Raw genomic sequence first — 18,675 nt, forward strand, 5'->3', positions numbered from 1 at the left:
TTCAGTCCCATCAAAGAGGCTTTTGCAATCAAATCACTATTGATAATCAGTCTTTCCTTTGATTTGGAGGGAATAATCACTGAAGAGGCATAGACCAGACCAAACCTTATTATTGAAGTTTCTACTATTTCCAATATATTGATTCTTTCCTCCTTCAGTTCACCATGTTTAAATGGTTAAAATTCTTTAACAACGGAAAGTCTGGACATATTGTTGACTCAACAGTGAAAATCTTCTAAGTTGGTAGCACAACCACACAAAACTTTAAATTCTCAGCAGCCCTTGATGCAATGTTTTGTCACTACATCTTTGTGTTTGTTTTTTTCGCTAGATCACACCTATTTTTTGAAATAAAATGTGAGATGCTGCTTAGATATGCAGCTGTCTTGACACATTCAAATTGCTTCTTGCAAACTTTTGCTCAGAAAAGTACTGGAGAGTTCAGACACCAGGCTGACAGCCCATAGGGCATGGCCAGATACCTTCTGCAAAGACCTATATAAGATTGCTATTTTGGGTGGGTTCATTAACACAGTACTGTGGAACACGAGAAAGAGAAGATTTTGTAATGTGAAGAAGCACTGTGGAAGGTTAGAGCGGCCTTTTGGCTGCGCCGCCAGAAGATGGCGCTGTACATTAAGAAGGCCGACTTTCGGCCATGCTGTTCTGCCAAGAATTCCGCACGGATGCTAAACTGCGCTAAATCACATTCTATTTCAATGAGCCTGTTCGATTTTCTTCCCGGTGTGGATTGCTACAAACGATCAAGGTCCGACCACTCTCCATGGCGTCCATTCTCCACCCTTGCAATGCAAACACAACGATGCAAGCTGGTTGGACGCTGACAGTTTAGTTTCTCCAAGCCACATACATGCTTAAGTTGTCAACAGCCACCTGCCGTGAAGCACGATTCTTCCGCCGGCCATATGCATCTAATGCAGAGCCGCAAGTAGTCTTATTTGGATCAAATCGGGGCGCAAAACTATCGAGGCTGCTAGAGCTGTGTGTGTGTGGGTGCTCGCCAACACCTCCTCTCCCCCCCCTTTCTCGCTGCTGCTGCTGCCGTCACCTCCCCCGGCGACCACCTGCAGGTTTCCGCCCGGCTGAGGGCCCCCGCGAAAGCTCCGACCGCCGCGCCCAGCCGCCTCCCGTACCAAGCCGGGGCTGCTTTGCGGAGACTTTCCCCACCGGGCTGCTCGGCTGCCGGGGCCCGCCCAGCGCTGCTCGTTGGGTCGGAGAGCGAGAAAAGCCCGATCGCGGCGAAGCGAGGGTGGCGCTGCGACGGCTGGGCGTGGAGTAAAGGGGCGAGGGGGCCGGGCCGGAGCGGCTGAAGGGAGGAGGTGTGTCCCAAGGGCTGGCGGCGGCGGCGGCGGCGGCGCAGGCGGCGTCTTCGTTCCTCGGTTGCAGGTTTTGTCTGCAGCTTCTCATCACCGCAGTTTGTGGGACTCGCCGGAGCAGCTGTCTCGGGTAAGGGCTCCCTCCCGGCGCATCCTCGGCCCATCTGAGTTGAGCTCCGGGCGCGTTAGCCTCCCTGCCCCGCCGGGCAGAAACCCAGACCGGGTTTCTCCCTCCGCCCCGCCGTTCCCCTGTTCTCTCTTCTGCCCTTCGCCTCCTATTTCGCTTGTATGAAAGATCTTCTGCTGGGTTGGGTCAGTGCCCGGGTAGAGGAAATCGCCTTCCCTAGAAGCCGTCCGGCGGGGTCTCTTTGCTGGGCTGGTCCCCGGGTGGAAAAGGCAAGCCGCAGCGGTTTTCCCCTTGGCGGCGGCGGCGGCGGCATTCTTTAAGGTAACCTGTTCGGGCTGGGTCGGGGTGGCGGCAGGCAGCGGCCGATTTCTTTCGATAGCCGAGGACAAATCCTGCCACCTTTAGAGAAGGTGGAAGGCGATAAGGCAGGACCAGTGGAGAATTGGTCCTAAGCAGAAGGTCGGGCTTCTGGCCAAAGAATTTTGAGCCGCCTTGAGAAAACCTGATTTGAAAATCAAATAAATAAGGGGTCCCCCCCCCCCACTTCCAGCCGGGGGGACGACGCTGAATTTGGGGTGTTGGCTTTGGAAATGTGTGCACGTGTTCTCTTGTAAAGAGGAAAGAACAAAAGAGCTCTGGCACCTTCTCCCCATCTTGTGACTGTTTAAGGTTTTCTAGGCTAGCAAAATTTGGTTTCCAATGATTTCCCCCCGAGTGACTTAAAGCAGACACAATGCCTTTTTTAAAAGGCTTTTCTCCCCTCCCTGTAAAAGAGCGATGCAGTTATGCAGTAGCAGCATCTCTTTCTCTGACAACCCTTCTTTTGTCTAAGGACAGAAATTTCAAGAAAATAGGAAGAGGGGAGGAGAAGGGAGCAGATTTTCAATAAGTCCCACCCTTCAGTGCCCCAGCTGAGAGAGCCTGACAATTTTTTGGTGAGGCTTTGTTGAATCTGTACAATTTGATCAAATGAGAAAGAGCAGCAATGGGAAGGTTTCCAACTGCAGTCTCCAACTATTTTTTTTTTTGAATTTTTTAAATTATTATTTTTGCAGTCTCCAACTATTAAGCAAACATGCTTTGAAGGTGACTGATAACCTTCATCTCCCATCCCCCTCTTGAAAAGAGATTAAGTTTAATTTTCTTGATTAGGGCATCAGTGAGCCTGGGATACAAATGCTCTTAGGACTGTAACTCTTAACCTCTAGTAAATAACTGGAAAATTGAAAGGTTTTTCGAGGAAGGACCGGGGACAAGCAAGCAAATGGAAAAGATCACCCCTCCCCCCCATTTTTCCTTCTATTGAAATGATCAGCCATAGAAAAAGGGATAGCTGAAAATGTGGGATAACCACAGTGAGGCAGTGGAGAACAAAGCTCTGGTGGAAGTGAAACAGTGTGCAAAATGTTCGTGCCTAACTAAGTGCAGGTAAAGAGTGCAAAAATCCTTTGCTAGAGCGGCTGTCTGGTGCAGCCTTTTGTCTTTCAGTAAGAACGATCTTCCAAAGACAGACACCCTGAGTCATTGGCGTACAGGTTTGGGATAGCGTTCACACCCTAGCATTCAAATGAAGGCTGCTTCTATGGAGACTGGCTTTGGGGGAAGGAGGAGGTGTGCCCCTGAGGACTGACAGAATCCTTTCTCCATTCCACCATCTAGCTAAGCTGTAAAATCTCTCTCACTGCAAGGATCAAAAGCAAGCAGATAAAAGGGAAATTTTCATTTCCAGCTTCCAGCATGTACAAAAATCCACCTACTTTCTGTAAAGACCGGTTTCTGTAATTTGAGTTGTCCGTCTCATAATTTTTCACACGTCATTTATTGTCTTTATATGAATGACATCTCATTCTTCCTGCTTCTCCGGCCCATCTCTCTGTAGACTCTGTAGACATAGTGTTAATCTATGGACTGACCTATCAAGTGACTCTGTACATTATGTCTCTTTCCTTTTTAATTCCTCTCTCCAGTCTCCCACAGTGACCACTCGGTCCGTGGCAGATGCAGTTCCTTTTTCCATTTAGTGTCTTGCAGAGGATGCATCCCCATCACAGGACTGGTTGGTTTTCTCTTGCTGTTCCCTGGTTCCTTTTAAGTGAAGGCATAATCTGGAGATTTGGCTCTTTTTCCAGACACCCTAGAAAATGTGCTGAGAGAGCATTAGCTCTGCGAAACTGGTGGTGTTGATGTTACTTCACAGCTCGCAGTGACAGTGTTCCTCTTCTGAAAACAGTGCTGCTATGGGCGTCACCCTGCCTGATGTCGAATAGCAGCAACAGGTTCATCCTCCCTTTTCTGGGTTGCTATGGAGCTGAAGCCAGGACACGAATTCATTTCCCGGGGGGTATTTCTCAGGGGGCTGACAGTGTTTAGTGCAGATTGTGTAAATGAATCTTCACACCTAGAGCTTCTTCAATCTAGAACCGATGCTGAGCTCACATATTTATTTATTTATTTGAAATTTGGCTGAAGGACAATTTCAGCGTAGTTCAAATAAAAATCTTAAGGAGATGCTGGACAGCGCTTTCTGTTCTCATTTCCAACACCTTCCACAGTGTTTTGTGTGCAGGGTGAACTGTGTGCGTTGTGATATATTGTTGACTCATCACTGCAATGCTATTAAAGAGATAACCAAGCCGTCACATGGCAAGCTGCCACCCCCTTGTCATGATCCGTGGTTTTTGTTCGAACCCTAATAATTCAGCTGTACTTATTTGTAAATATGAAAACAAAGTGGAACATTAGCTCTGAGGAGTTCAGTTTCTAGTATGGTTTCTTTCCACGCCATCCTCTTCCCACAATACGAATATACAAAAAAATTAATTAAGGCAAAGGGAATATAAGACGTAAGAGGTGGCAGAACCCAGTTGACTTTGTCTGATCTCAGAAAACTAAGCAAGATTGGTACTGCTTAACAGTTTGATGGAGAACATCAAGAAAACCCCAACGTGTAGAACAGGCTGGAAAATTGAAGAAAATCCAAGAGGAAGACAGGCAAAAGAATATATTGTGCAAAGACGATAACATGGACAAATTCACATAACCACAGGGAGCTGAGATAAACTGGAGGAAGACGTATCTTTTAAAATATCCAATACATTGCACCCTTCAGCCTTCCCGGTTGGAGTATTTTTGCATTGTGTGCTATTCCCAGAATCCCCAGCTAATGTGGGCTGCTTTGCATGATGTCTCATAAATCATAAGTGATAATTAAGAATTGTGTGATGAAAAGCTTAAATAAATAATTCCTTGTTGATCCAGCCCATCCAAGGACTCTTATCCTTATGCTTGATTAAACTACGCATATATTAATTGATGTACACCTCTCAAGTAGAGCTAGTGTTTATCCATTGTATTTCTTGGTGCCAGACAAGGCGCTAAGCCCATTGTCTTCATATGCAGAGAACAAAATCTGATTGTCACCAGCTTCCTCTTCAGCCAGAGCTCTGAGCTACCTTCCTTCTGCAGCACCAGGGGGCGCTCTCAAAGGCACCAAGCCTCTCCTCTGTCAGATGGGAGAGCCCCAACAATACCCCCCTCACAAGATTTGTATTGGGCAGAGGAGCCTGCATGGCTGCTTGTGAATGGGGTGGGTGGGGATTCTGAAGCCATCTGTCTCAACCCAGCAAAGGGCTTTCAAGGGGAGCTTAATCGCCAGCTGTGCTCTTTCACTGGGGGGAGTCGGTAAAATGGCAAGTTGACGTGATGAGCATAATTACCTTTCAGGGACTGGAAGAAGCCAAGAACCCAGGTTTGTGGCTTATTGATATAGATTCGAACTGCTCCTCTTGCCAGAAGCCCCGAAATGATCCCTGATTCATTTTCCTCACTTTTAGTTCATTAAGCTTGAGACAAAAATAAATAAATAAATAAATGGCTGGCTAACTCTGTTCCAGTGATTGTGGTGTGGAGGAGAAGAAAAGGAAAGCAGCTATTTTTCTGGTCACTCAGGTGGGATGGGATTTCTTTTGGACTTTCAACGTCTTTGCCTTGGAGAAGAAGTAGAGTCTAATCAATTCCTGAGCCAGCCCTTCTCTCTCAGCCCAGCCTACCTCACAAGGTTATGGTGGTGATGAGACTAGATGGGGTGTGTGCCATGTATGCCACTTTGAGCTCCTTAATTAAAGCAAGATATAAATCTAATATGGTACAAAGTTGTTTTCAGTCTCGGCCATAGTGCAGATTTATAAATGTAGCAGCTCACCTTGGTCATCTGTGGTGCATAAGAATTGCCTGTGGTAAGTAAGGGATTAAAAGTCATGCAAATAAATGAGATCATGCAGGCTGTTAAAAACTCTGGTCTACTCCTTGTGCACGTTTGGAAGTCTATCAGGATGTTTTCAATCAGAGATTGCACAAGCCCCATAAGGGCTTGTTGCAGCACATGCACAGAGTCCCAGGTTCAACTTCCGTTTGAGGGACGGCCAGGCTGGAGAAGATTTGGCTGCCTAAGAGATTGGAAAATTGTTGATTCTTCCTGCAGAGTTTCTTGGCTGGATAGATGGGAAGCCTGCTTTGGTATAAGGCAGCCTTAGGCACTTGTAGCGAATATGTTTGGGAACAGAAAATACCAGCAAGGCAAAAAAGATTTTATATGGTAAAAGAGAAAGAAAGGGGAGGAGCAGAAAGGAAGGTCGCCTCTATGGGTTTCTGGTGCTTCTGAGATAATCAAAATAGATTTGCCTAGGAGAAGAAGAGGAGTAGAGCAAAGGAGCCCAGAAGAATTGGTGGTGGGTGTCGGGGGAAGAGGAAGCAAAACAGCTATTCACAGCAAACTGCTAGGAACAGACTTAATCTTCAGGGACAAAAATCTCTACTGTTCTGATGCCATTGGCTAATACAAAAGAATGATGACTTTCGGTAAAATAATGGTGAATTTCTTCTGTCTTTTTTTTTGGGGGGGGGTATTCTTTTAGGAAACTTTGGGGGAGGGGGGTAAACCATAAAAAGATATGCCAGGAGCTACACTCTAGGTAGGGACCAGAATGAAGTGGAAAAAAAAAGATTGAATGTAAATTCAATTAAAAATAATTTAAATGCTATTTTTGTGATTATTGCCAATTAATTTAAGTTCTTTTTCTTTCAGGCATATTAAAAATTAAAATTAGGTGGTAACTTTGACAGTGGCTGGAGGAGGCATACTCAAAACCTTTGGTGCTACGGGATTTACACTTTTCTTGTAAAGCCATCTTAACGTCAGCTCTTTGCTATTTCCAAGCTGGGGGAGAGTGAGATTCAGAAATCTCAGCCGATGCCTTGGCAATGCCAGCAGGGATCCAGCTTGTTTGTGCTGTGACAGCCCAGGGTGCAGTTTCACAATTGAGGCTTTCTAAACTCACACTGAAAAGAGCTCCTTTCTTTAGTGATGATGGGGTGGAAAGTATTTGATATTAATCATGAGGGTTCCAGGCAATACAGTCGTGATTTTTTCTTATATTTTTTTCTGCAAATACATGTTCTTTTAGTTTGTCTACTCTCACGGCAAGTAAATGCGTAGAAATTAAACAGACAATTGTCTTTTTTATATACTTCATTTAAGTGGCAATATCACACAGGCTTTCTTGCTAGCAAGTTGCATTGAACAGAATGAGACATTCTTTTGAGTAGACATGAATACAATTGCCCTATAAATAACTTTCCTTCTGTTTTATTACTGAGTCAGATTGCAGTATCCATTGAATTTGCTTAATGCAGTCCCCTTTTGGGGGCTGAGGTTCATTCCTTTTTTAGCTTGCCCTTTTGAGGACTTGCAGGGGACGACTGATATCTTGCAGTTTCAAAGCTTCAGAATCATTTTTATAGGCTTCTTTAAAAATAAATCTTTTTTTCTATTGTTATATATGCATTAAGCCTATTTTTCCCCCTGGGAAACTGATGGTAAATTACATTACCAGTTTATCTTGTGAGTTTTAGTGGTATAATTCTGTGAAGATATGAGAGTGATCACAGACTTGTTTAAACACTATGTACACAATTGCTACCTCTTGTTTGACACATTTCATGGTATGTGTGGATGCACAATGGCTAGGCTGGGTTTCAGAACAGAGTTTTGTTATTAATAACACACCATCTACTAAAAAAGGAAGCTGGCAGACTAGACTTTTAGTTCAGATAAATCTGCAGTCTTTTAGCTTTCACTGGAGGACAGCTCTGCTTACATTACAGTGTTGATGTGATATGGGTTTGCAGTTGTCAGTTGTCCCTTCTGGTGGCAAATATTAGCAGGTGGCTGAAGAGTGGAGTGTCTGTGGAGGAAGAAGAGGAGTGACTGAAATCCTCAACACTTTGGGAAAGTTGCATATTGAGCAGCCTTTGAGATTGGGTTTGAGTCACTGACTCCTGAAGCCTCCGGATGGAGAAAAACAGCCCAATGGGCAACCCGGAAGTCCATTTCCAAACTTCCAGGTTGCGTCTTGGGCTATTTCTTTGCCCCCCTCAGGCTCCTAGAAAGCCTCTGAAGGGCAAGAACTGGACCTACCAGGCTTCCCAGAAGTCGGAAAATGGGCCTTCGGGGTGTGTGTGCAGGGGAGGCAGTTTTCACCCTCTCCAGGATCCAAGAAAGCCATGCGCGCATGCATGTGTGTGTCATGCACACATGTGCAGAGGGCACAGCGCTGGGGGCATTAAATTATGGGGGTGAGTATGCTTTTGGCACCCGAGGCAAAAAGGTTCGCCATCACTGATCTAGGAGGTTCCCTAGTAGAAAATGCACTTTCTTGTTATAGAAGAAGCATTTTGGATGATGATCAGTCCCACTAGCTTTATTTACTGAGGTGATTGAGAGAGAGAGTGAATCCTAAAAGCTTGGTACTGCTTGGTGAGTGCAGATTCAATGACTCAGGAAGTGGATCACTTCCATGCAGGTAACAGTGTGCTTCTTTCATGCTGAGGTATAAGGAACCTAAGAGCACTCACTCTCCCTGAGAAATGGTCTTGGCCTTTTGTCAAACTGAAGCACTAAGAAGCACCTCATCAGTTATGTGGGCAATAACACAATTAGTGTATAAGAGTTTTCAGCAGGTTAATTCCAAAACTACTGTACCTGTTTTGTTTCAATCTAATTACTATACGCAACCTGGAGTCTGAGGAGTTGGATTGTATGTTAAATATGTCTAATTAAATAAACAGATTTTCTAACTATTGATATACGTACAAGACCACCTAACAGAGGTCACTTGCATATTAAAACTACAGCAATGAAGATGGTAAAAGATAAGTTCTTGGATTGATACATTTTTATGACCGCAATCTTATTTTTTATTTCTAAAAAAGCAGCATTGAAGTACTTATGCTGTTGCTGATCTCTCTGAATATATCTAAAACATTGTGGTAGTATTATTCCTCTGCTTGTTTACTAAAATAACATGGGTAGCAATTTTTTAAAAATTGAATCTGTCTGTACCAAGCAAGCAGGCAGGCATTTGATAAGTTTTCTCATGAATTCAACTTTAACAAAAAAAGAAAAAAGAAAACACACCATCTCTAGAGAACCCTTCCAATGTATGAGCGAATGGTAGTTATTCATGGTAACAGTTTAAGTGTTTATTGATTCAATCAACCATAATCTAATGAGGAATAAAATACTGACACACTTTTGCTATTCAAGGCTCAGACTGATGATGTATATTCAGACAAGGAAGTTGCTGTGTGTATTCCCTTAAATGGGTCTGATTGAGTTTAGCAGGACTCACTTTTTCTGGTGCTTTTTGAAAAGTTGCTTCTACTTAGGCCTTCCTAATGCTCAGGCCATAGGCAAAAGAAGACACAAATGTGTTCTCCTCAACAGTGTATCACTGAGAATAAGCCCCCCTGATCTTGCGACTTGTCAAGGTGGAGGCCCTGATAGATTGTCCAGATATGCTGACATTTACCCCCTCTTGTAGCTGTTTTCACAAACGGGCAATTAGCTGCCTGGGAAGAGAGAGGGAATTTATAAGCAGAAGATTGAATCTTATGCTTGATTACTTCTTTTTTAGTTAAAGGAAGGTGACAGGGTTAAAATTCAATTTAAACTCTGCTTTTTGAAAATAAACAATGAGTGCTGGTTCTGTTTTATCTTTGTTTTTTCCCAGTGACTTCTCACAGTCTTCTTTGTGTCATCGTTTAGTCCTTCAGTTAATTTCTTAATCATTTATTGATCTAAATGTTGAAGAAATGGGGGGAAGGGGGTGTCATCACTACTACTTGAGGCATAAACCTAATTTCCAATTTTCATTCTGAAATCTGAGATATGAAACTAAATGTGTAACCATTCTTCTCGCTTTGTTTTTAAGAAATGGCTCTCTTCTTTTTCAATGCTTTTTACTTCTGAATTAGTAATCCTAAGGAACAGGATATATATATGGTAAAGAGAAGGTACCTCCAGATCATTTTTCATAGAAAACATTTTCTTACCTGCTGTGGTGAAAGTCATTGTTTTATTGGGTGGCAGTAGGGGGGAGTAGGTGGGGGGAGGTGGGGGGAGGAAGAGACCAGTCTTTTGGGACAGCTGTGCCTATGTAACACAACTTCTGAAAACCAAAGGTAGGAGCAAAGTTATGAATTCGTAACCATTCTGTGTCAGTTTTTAATTTTTCAAAATGATGTTTCTGAATTTGAAAATGTTTCAGAAATGTATCCTGTCATTTGACTTGGTATGTAGTACCAATTTTCGTGACAGAAATGCAGCATAGCAATCTAAACATAGCAATGTCTATTATTTTGATTGCTGTAATGTATTTCGGTCACAACAAAAGACATATATAAAAAAATAAACATGGGTAAATATATTGTAACAGTCCATACTAGGTGTAGAAATTGCGATCTTACTGTAGCTCTGTCCCCCCAGCCTCACAAAATTCCTATGTAGTTATCCAGATTGTCCTCTGTTTTGGATTGATTTCTTTGGGATTCAGGGCAGGGCTTTTCAATGGTCTTATTTATTTAGAAAGATAATCAGACACTTCTGAGTAGAAGTTCCAATTGCTATGATGGTGACAATTAATGCTTAATGATGCAAACATAAAAATATTCCTAAACATCTATTTGTATATTAATGGTGTACCTTTTCTTTGTGTGGCAGTAAAAGAGCTGTGCCACCTTCTCCTCTTGTGTAAATTCTTTGATGTCATTGACTGAGACTCCATCCCCACACTTTAAAAAAAGGGAGGTGGAATGAATAAGGAGGTTTGATCAGGATCATCATGGAATATTTCCATCACGAAAAGTTGTGGAGAAGACTGTGTGTTGTCCCTCTTCCTTCCTTGGGTAAAGCAAGGTGTCCATGGAAGGAGGGACACAAACATTTTTCTTGCAAACAAAAGTGGGACATATAACAACTGTCTGGAAATGAGATATTTTGTCCATCTGGATGCTCTTCACTGTATCCTCAAATTGTGGTATTTCCCCATGTGTTTGAATATGGCTTATGTTTTGCTTAAGGAGGCTGTAATGATCAAATGAGCTAATTTAAAAAGAGCTGAAAATACTGAATGCATACTGTACTTTGCAGATTATACTGCAGCAAGAAAAGTGAAGTCAGATGAAAGCCCACACAGATGTCATAAAAATACCAACTCCTGTATCACTTTGGCTGAAATTCAGTGTTGTGAGCTAGTTATCTCTTCCAATTGTTCGGTTCAGGGGGAAATATGCTTTTAAAAACCAGATGGATCAGGGATTTCCAAAACAAGACAGCGAAAATATTGAAACCTTTTCCAGAGAACATCTATTGTTTAGTAAAAAGTGGTTCTGTATTGTATTAAGATATGTATTTAAAATACTGTAAATCCTTGGGAAAAAAAGATGCTTTAGTACCTTTATTTTCTCTCTCCCCCTGCAACTTATTTATGTACTTATTAATTCTTGTCTTCTATTAAACTGGTAGCAATCTGTTTCATCTAATTCTTCCTTTACTCCCTTGTCTTAGAAGGCAGAGACAAATATTGAGTTGCTTGTCATCTGGATCACGCTACAACTAGCTGTGCACAGTCTTGTTTCATATTTTATTGAAAACATTTAGCATTTTTGTTTATTTAAACAGTATCTGTACAAATTGAACATCAATCAGTTTATACTATGTCATACTATTAGTTCGTTTGACTAACAGCTCATGTATTTAAGATGCTTGTATACCATCCTTTGCAAAAACTTACTCCAGGGCAGAACTGATTAATAAAATCACAGTGATTTACTACACTAAAATAAAATACAAGTCGGTCTAGAATGAAAATATTACTATAACTGTTGGTAAAATAGCAAACTTATTTAAAAAGAAACAGAAAACTCAGTCAAGAGATATATCACCCTCAACTTGCAAAACTGAACCATTGAAGTGCTTACAAGAGCCTTGAGTTCCTTACTAGGGTGTCACAACTGAGAGAGTCATGTAATTCTCCTCTCTCCTCAAGACACTGCCTGTCAACAAAGAATGATTAGGACTCTTTCCCAAAATGGTATAGGTTGGCGCATATTACAAGAAGACTTTTGCTGTAAGGATCTTATATAAGCAGCAATATTTTGAGCTACTCTTAAATGTAAATAATACAAGCAAAGTTTTGACACTCTTAGTAACCAACCTTTGCATCAGCCTAAACATGGACAGCTAGAGGTATTTCTAGTTGGTATTACCAGCTACGTTTTCCATAACAAACTGTATCAGGAATAACTATATTCCAGATTTTATGGCAGGCACACATCCAGAAAATGCTGTTTTCCCATTATTTAAAATCAAACTATTCACCAATATCGTCTCTATTTTTTCAAAATGGAATTGTATTGATCTCCATCCAGCCCTGTACTGCCTCTAGAAAGTGTAACACCTGATTCAGATGAGATTGAAAAAGATAAGCATACTGCACAATAATATCAGCTCTTCTAATTACTTACGTTATTTTCTTTGGCCATTCTTAATTTCATATAATGCCACATTAATGGCACAATTAAACACTCAGTGGAGAAGAGGCAATGTCTTTATTAAATAAAACTTAGTAAACAAAACATTGATTATGTACCATCAAGATAGTGTTGATTCTTGGTGATCATAGAGATAGATTTTCTTCAGGAGGCTCTGTCCCCAACCTGCTCCTTCAGACCTTCCAATCATTCATCCATTCTTGGTATAATTGAATCCATTCACGTTGCTATTGATCATCCCTTTCCTTTCACAGCACTTTTGACTTCCACAGAGAGCATGGCCATTGTATAATCTGTCCAAAGTATGATTATGTGGGGAAAACAGGCCGATGGAGTGTTAGGTATGTTGCTTTTTTGAGTATTTATAAAAAAATAAAAATAAAGGCAGGATGTAAAACCAATAAATAGCCTGTTCATTTGCTATCCATCATATTCTCAAGAGTCTTCTCCAGTGCTGAAGTTAAAAAAATAGTAGTAATACTTTATTGTAACCAATGATCAAATTCAACAAATTAACAGCAGATGAAATTTGCCAAATTTGTACAATTGAGATTTATTTATGGTTGAAGACCAATTTACATAAGATCAAAGTTTGATATGACACAGATTTTAAAAGTCTTGCCTGTTAATATATCCTACAGATAATAAGAATTAAAATTAAGATAGCATAACTTTTGCTAAAGCACAAACACTGTGTCATCATGTACAGAGGTGAACACTGGCCTTAGTGTTGTATTTTCTTTGCCAAATCACTAAGAATAAAATACTTAGCCAGATGAGGGTAGGGATTTCATTCAAGGCTATTTGATATACATATTGATCATCTTCAGTCTTCATCATCTCAAAAGCCAGAGGAACTGGAGATTGCCCTGAGATTTTTAATATTGAAGTATAATTCTATTAAGGCAGTAAGAGATTCAGTTGGAAAGATTGGCTTTAAACTCACACTTGGGGGAATTTACTTCTGCTTCCAAGTGTCAAAATCACCAATGTGAATTATGAATATGATCAGAGTCATTGATAAATTGAATGGTGTTAGGTATGTGAATAAGTAAATTCAGATGTTAAAAGTTTTGCTTGTAGATTCAATCCTGGGAACTGTGCAGCATTTGTCTGTTTGGCATGGCTTTAAAAATGTGGCACTCTATTAAAAGGAAAGGCCATTATAGCCTTGTAATTTAGGCATTATTGGCAAAGGAGCTGATAGGTTCGCCCCAAACATCAGGGATGTGAAAGCAATCCTCTAAAATCTGAAAATATATAAATTATATATGACTTATAATTATTTTTTATTTTATAATACCAGACAATACCAGACATCTGATGGTATACCAACTTGATTAGTATAGAAATTAGCCATATCATTGGCATATAAATGAATAGGTATGAGCCTGACTCCTAACTTTTAGGGAAAAAACGGAGATTGCTTGTATCATAGGATTTCATAGTTTAAACGTGTGCTATTAAGGTAATAAAAATAAGCTATTTGTAATGTTTTGGAATGCTTGTGCACATTTTGGGAACTTTGTGATTTGTAGCAGCCATTTCTTGTGTGGTTTGAAATGTATAAATGAAAGTTGACCCTAGGCTATTTTGGAAACCTATGCAGATCAAATCTAGTTTATCTTTGGATGTGAGTTACTAGGACTGTTATATCAGCTTATTTCCTGGGATATTTTCCAGAAAAAGACAGGAACACTTCACACTAATAGATTCTTTTTAAAAAAATGCTTATCTGGGTTTGGATCAGTGATAATAAAGTTTTTTTCAGCTGTTTTCTATCCTTGCCTGAGAAATGAAATCAGTTGGCCTCAGTTTCTTCAATTCAATCTCAGTGCCACTAATTTGGTTGTCCTACATGTGATAAGAAAATAAATAAATAGTAGTAGTATGGGGAGAATTTGCAGGACCTTAGGATTTTGACTCATGTAGGGAATTTACACCAGTAGAGGAGGCTTGGAATTTAGGAGTGTTAAAGGAGTAGGTGTGTTGATAGAAATGTATCTAGGATATTGGCTTGTATTCTATCTTGGCAAACACATGTGCTTTCAAAATACTATCTGATGATATGAGGTTTAGAATGTATATCTATGATTATTACTTTAAGGAGGAATCCACACAGTCATTTCCCCTGTATGTTTTATGTGTTGGCTTCTGATGGGAAAAGACTCTTGAGAGTCTGCAGTGTTAATAAACTTAGCAAATCCCATAATTAGATATCATTCTCCAATCTCCAGATATCTTCTCATCTTGACCCCACCCTCAGCTCCAAACTTTTCTCATTGCAAAAAGTCACGTTTTGGCACAAAACAGATTATGGAATGGAATCCATTTTAAATAAGGGTAAGTTTCCTAATTTCTTCTTTGACATTCAGCAGGGGGCAGAACAAGGTTATTAATATGAGTGTGACTCAATGCAAAAATGTGCTCTCTTCTCTTTATGCTTCTCATTCAGAAAGATATAAAATATATTTAAGGAGCAAATAAAATTCTAAAAAGTTCACAGATAAAAATATACTAAATGTGAGCTTTTGAACAATAGGAATTTACTCTGAGTGGGCTCCTAGATCTCAAGAACCCACTATTTTCTTGGAATTAGGGATATGTAATTCTATTCTTATTGGTGAACCAGTGTTGAAAATAAACCATCAGTTGACAATCAGTTATAGATGCCATTGGGCTATTTATCTGTTGTGTTTACTAATACTGTTCCTTCCTACTATAATAATAAAATTAAACCCTTAGCCATTTTGAAATATCTACATTTTCTGTCAGGTATGGCATTCAAAGAAGAAGAGGCAATCAGTTAGAAATCACAGCTCTGTTTGAAACAGAGAAATCTAGAAACATAGAATTGTAGGGCTGGGAGAGACCCCGGAGTCTTTCTAGTCCAACTGCCAGCTCAAGGTAGGAGCTTCATAAAATGTCAATCAAATGGCTGTCCAGCCTATTTTTGAAAACCTCCAGTGATGGAGCACCCACAATCCCATAAGCACATGATGGCAAACCTATGGCACGCGCGCCAGAGGTGGCATGCAGAACCTTTCTTTGTTGTGGCCCTTCAAATACTGGAAGACACGTCTCCTCTAATCCTTCTGTTCAATAGGCTAGACATATCTAGCTCCCTCAACCATTTGTCATACAGTTTAGCCCCCAGACCCTTCATCATCTTTGTTGCTCTTCTCTGTACACTTTCCAGGATCTCAACAACTTTTTTGTACCGTGACCAGAATTCAATGCAGTATTCCAAGTGTAGTCTCACCAGTCCAATGTAAAGTGGTACTATCACTTCTCATTGTCTTGACACTATCCCTCTGTTTATACAGCCTAGAACAGCATTGACTTTTTATAACACATTGTTGGCTCATAATTAATTGGTGATCCACTAGGACACCTAGCTCTCTCTCACAGTTACTACTGTTGAGTGATGTACCCCCTATTCTATACCTGTGAATTTAGTTTTTTCTGCCTAAATCCAGGACCTTATTTTTCTCACCACTGAGCTGAATCTTGTTACTTAGGGCCCAGTGTTCAAGTCTGTCAAGATCCCTCTGAAACTTGAATCTGTTTTCTAAAGTTTTAGCAATTTCTCCCAGCTTGATGCCATCTGCAAATCTGATGAGCTCCCCTTCTAACCTCGCATCTAGATTATTTATGAATTTATTTGCTTGAATTGCATGTTAGATTTTAACCATCCACATACAAAAGTCATTTCATAATAGCACCTACATGCTATTACTGGTATAATGTAATGTGACATTATATAGAGTCTATGATGCCCACTCCCAAGTAGGTCACTCTGTCACATAAGAGAACCATTGAAAATCTAGTTAAGCAGAAGAATTGCTTTAAAGAAGCCTGTCCTACGAATACTTGCTGTTGTGTGATTATTTTGATGCTATTTATTCTTTTTATTTGAACCTACAATCTTATATTTCTTCCACCGTATTGAAGAAATTGTGAGCTTGGAGATGCTGTTGGCTTGTAACTTCATCAGTTCCTAATCAGAGATTTTATTTCAACATCTGAAGGTTTATAGGTTTATCACTCATCAAGTACACAATAGGCAGGTAATCTTGAAAGTCCCAATATTTAGTCATAGCTAACACGATATTTAGTGGTTAAGGTGTTGAACTGAGACTGGTGAGACCAGTCAGTAACTCTCAATTCAACTTATTTCTTAGGGTAATAGCTGTGGAAGTAAAATGAAGGGAAATCCCCCATGAAAACCATCTTGAGCTCCTGGAGAAAAGGCAGGATATAAATAAAATAAATAAATGTATTTAGTCATATAGCTCAGTGCTGTCTAAACTCAGTCCAGTTCTCAATTTAATAATAAGATTATGGCAAGCTTCTTGATTCTTTAGGAAACTTTAGTTCCTTTGCATATGGATCTCCAGAAGAACATTACATTTTGAAAAATGAGCAACAAAAGTGGTATAACAGGATCAATGCTACATCTGTGTTTAGTACCGAAGACTCAAGGGTTTCCTTACTGTGGCAGAAACATACAAAAGGCTGCCCTGCAAAGGCTACATCGATTCTGATATAATTTTGAAAAATTAGACTCCCCAGGACAATCCAGAAGGGGGGAAAAAGCAGAAAATTCTTCCTCTGTGATCCTTTCCTATCTCATTTGGATCATTGTCCAGTCTCCTCTCCAAAATATTAAGTGTCTCAGAAACAAAATGTTGTTGATTAACTGAAAGCAGTTATGTATACAATAAATCAAGAAAAACTGAAATATTTTATAACTCTGAAAACCTGCAAATTTGGAGAAAAGAAGTCTTCCTCATTGAATATTTATGCCTTGATATCTTAGAGGCTCTTTTCTCTGATATAATGTGATTTTCCCACTGGTCGGTTAGATTCCCTTCTGAGTCCAGGAGCCAGATATGAGAGCAAGCAATAGAAGGCCTATAGCATTGAAGGATGAAACATGGGATTATATGAAATGGCAGTAACAATATTGAACATGCTTTAATTTGCTCAGTTCTTTGTGCCTAGCAGCTGATCCTGAAGGTTTTTGTCTTGCTAAATGTAACTTGAAATGAAGATCTATCCATAACTATCTGAAAATAGAGTGAAGAAAAGAGGTTGTATACAGTAGCATCTTTTCTAGTTCATTAACCCAGGTGAAGCTTTGTGAACTGAAAGGAAAGCTGATTTTTATTAGTGTCCCAGTCTGTCAATGGGTCCATGCATCTATCCAGATCTGCTCCAAAGGACTGGAATTTATTTTGGAAAGCATAGGAGGTTCCAAGAAAGGAAGCATTGTCCCAAAGCGATTCTTCCCTTTTTGTGCTTGAAAACTGCTGCTAGATCTGAAAGCCTCATGTTGATCAGAATCCCATGATCTGTATTAAACTTCAGACCTTACCTATAACTCTGAATCACTATGATTCTATTCTGTGCTGTGACTTTTTAAATTACACTTTTAATTCATTGTGTCCTAAGCAATGGATCTACTCTGTCCTTATCCCCAAATAATCCATCATTGAGAATGAAAGGTTTATTTTAGGCCATAACTGATAAGCCATTAGGGAAGCAATGCCTTGTAAAGGTACATTCTCTTAAAATCAGATCAGTCCTGGAATAGTGACAGTAAAGTATTGATTAAAAAAAAAGCAAAAAGAAGACCATTGCCTATGTCTTTAAACTGAAATGAACTGATTTCCGTAGAGTGATAAGGGTGCTCTCAATCAGAAAGGCTAAAGTCCCAAATACTGGATAGATAGATGGCTTACAGACGTGGTTAAAGTTAGTGGCAATTAAACCAGATAGGCTTATAGGCCTGAGCTTCAGTCTATATTCAGTCTGCTTAAAACACCAGGCCTCAGAGATTATTACCAGGGTTTCACTGAGCAATGTGTGCTCCTGATGCTCTTTCATGCAGAGCTGTGGGTGGGCAGAGACCAGTTGCAAGATTTTAATAATAAAGAGAAAATGAAACCAGCATTTCCCCCCTTGGGCTACTCATGTTTTGTTCTGTCATTCTGACTGGTTGTTCTAGTTCCAGAATCAGCCATTACAGATTTATTTGCATTTGCATTTATATCCGAATAGCCTATTGCTTCATAATATGCTTTGTTGAGTAATTTTCATCCACTTGTGTCTAGTTGCCTGAGGAGATGTTTTGACAAATCAGAGCAACTTCACACTTGATACAGTCCCCTTAGACATGTGCAAAGTGGCAAAAATATGTGTTGCCTAAAGGAAGCCCCAGGCTGAATATGAATTATGTGTATGAAATATGAAATTGAGATTGGTTTTAATTGCTAAATTACCAGAAGAACCATTTTCTAATCCTTTTTAAGCCTC

The 18,675-nt window shown here is 40.2% G+C and overlaps 1 protein-coding gene across 15 annotated transcripts in view; it reads left to right on the forward strand.

The window, feature by feature from the left end:
• The first annotated feature begins 1,232 nt into the window (after positions 1-1,232).
• The window catches only part of MAP2 (microtubule associated protein 2), a 245,981-nt gene continuing 228,538 nt past the window's right edge, over positions 1,233-18,675 (forward strand). For all 15 annotated transcript variants that reach the window (XM_081937821.1, XM_081937827.1, XM_081937822.1 and 12 more), the window contains exon 1: positions 1,233-1,467. The gene's annotated coding sequence lies outside the window, so the exon portion shown is untranslated. The remainder of the gene's footprint in view (positions 1,468-18,675) is intronic.

The sequence above is a fragment of the Natrix helvetica genome (assembly GCF_964273705.1).
Source record: "Natrix helvetica genome assembly, chromosome: 1".
NCBI lineage: Eukaryota > Metazoa > Chordata > Lepidosauria > Squamata > Natricidae > Natrix > Natrix helvetica.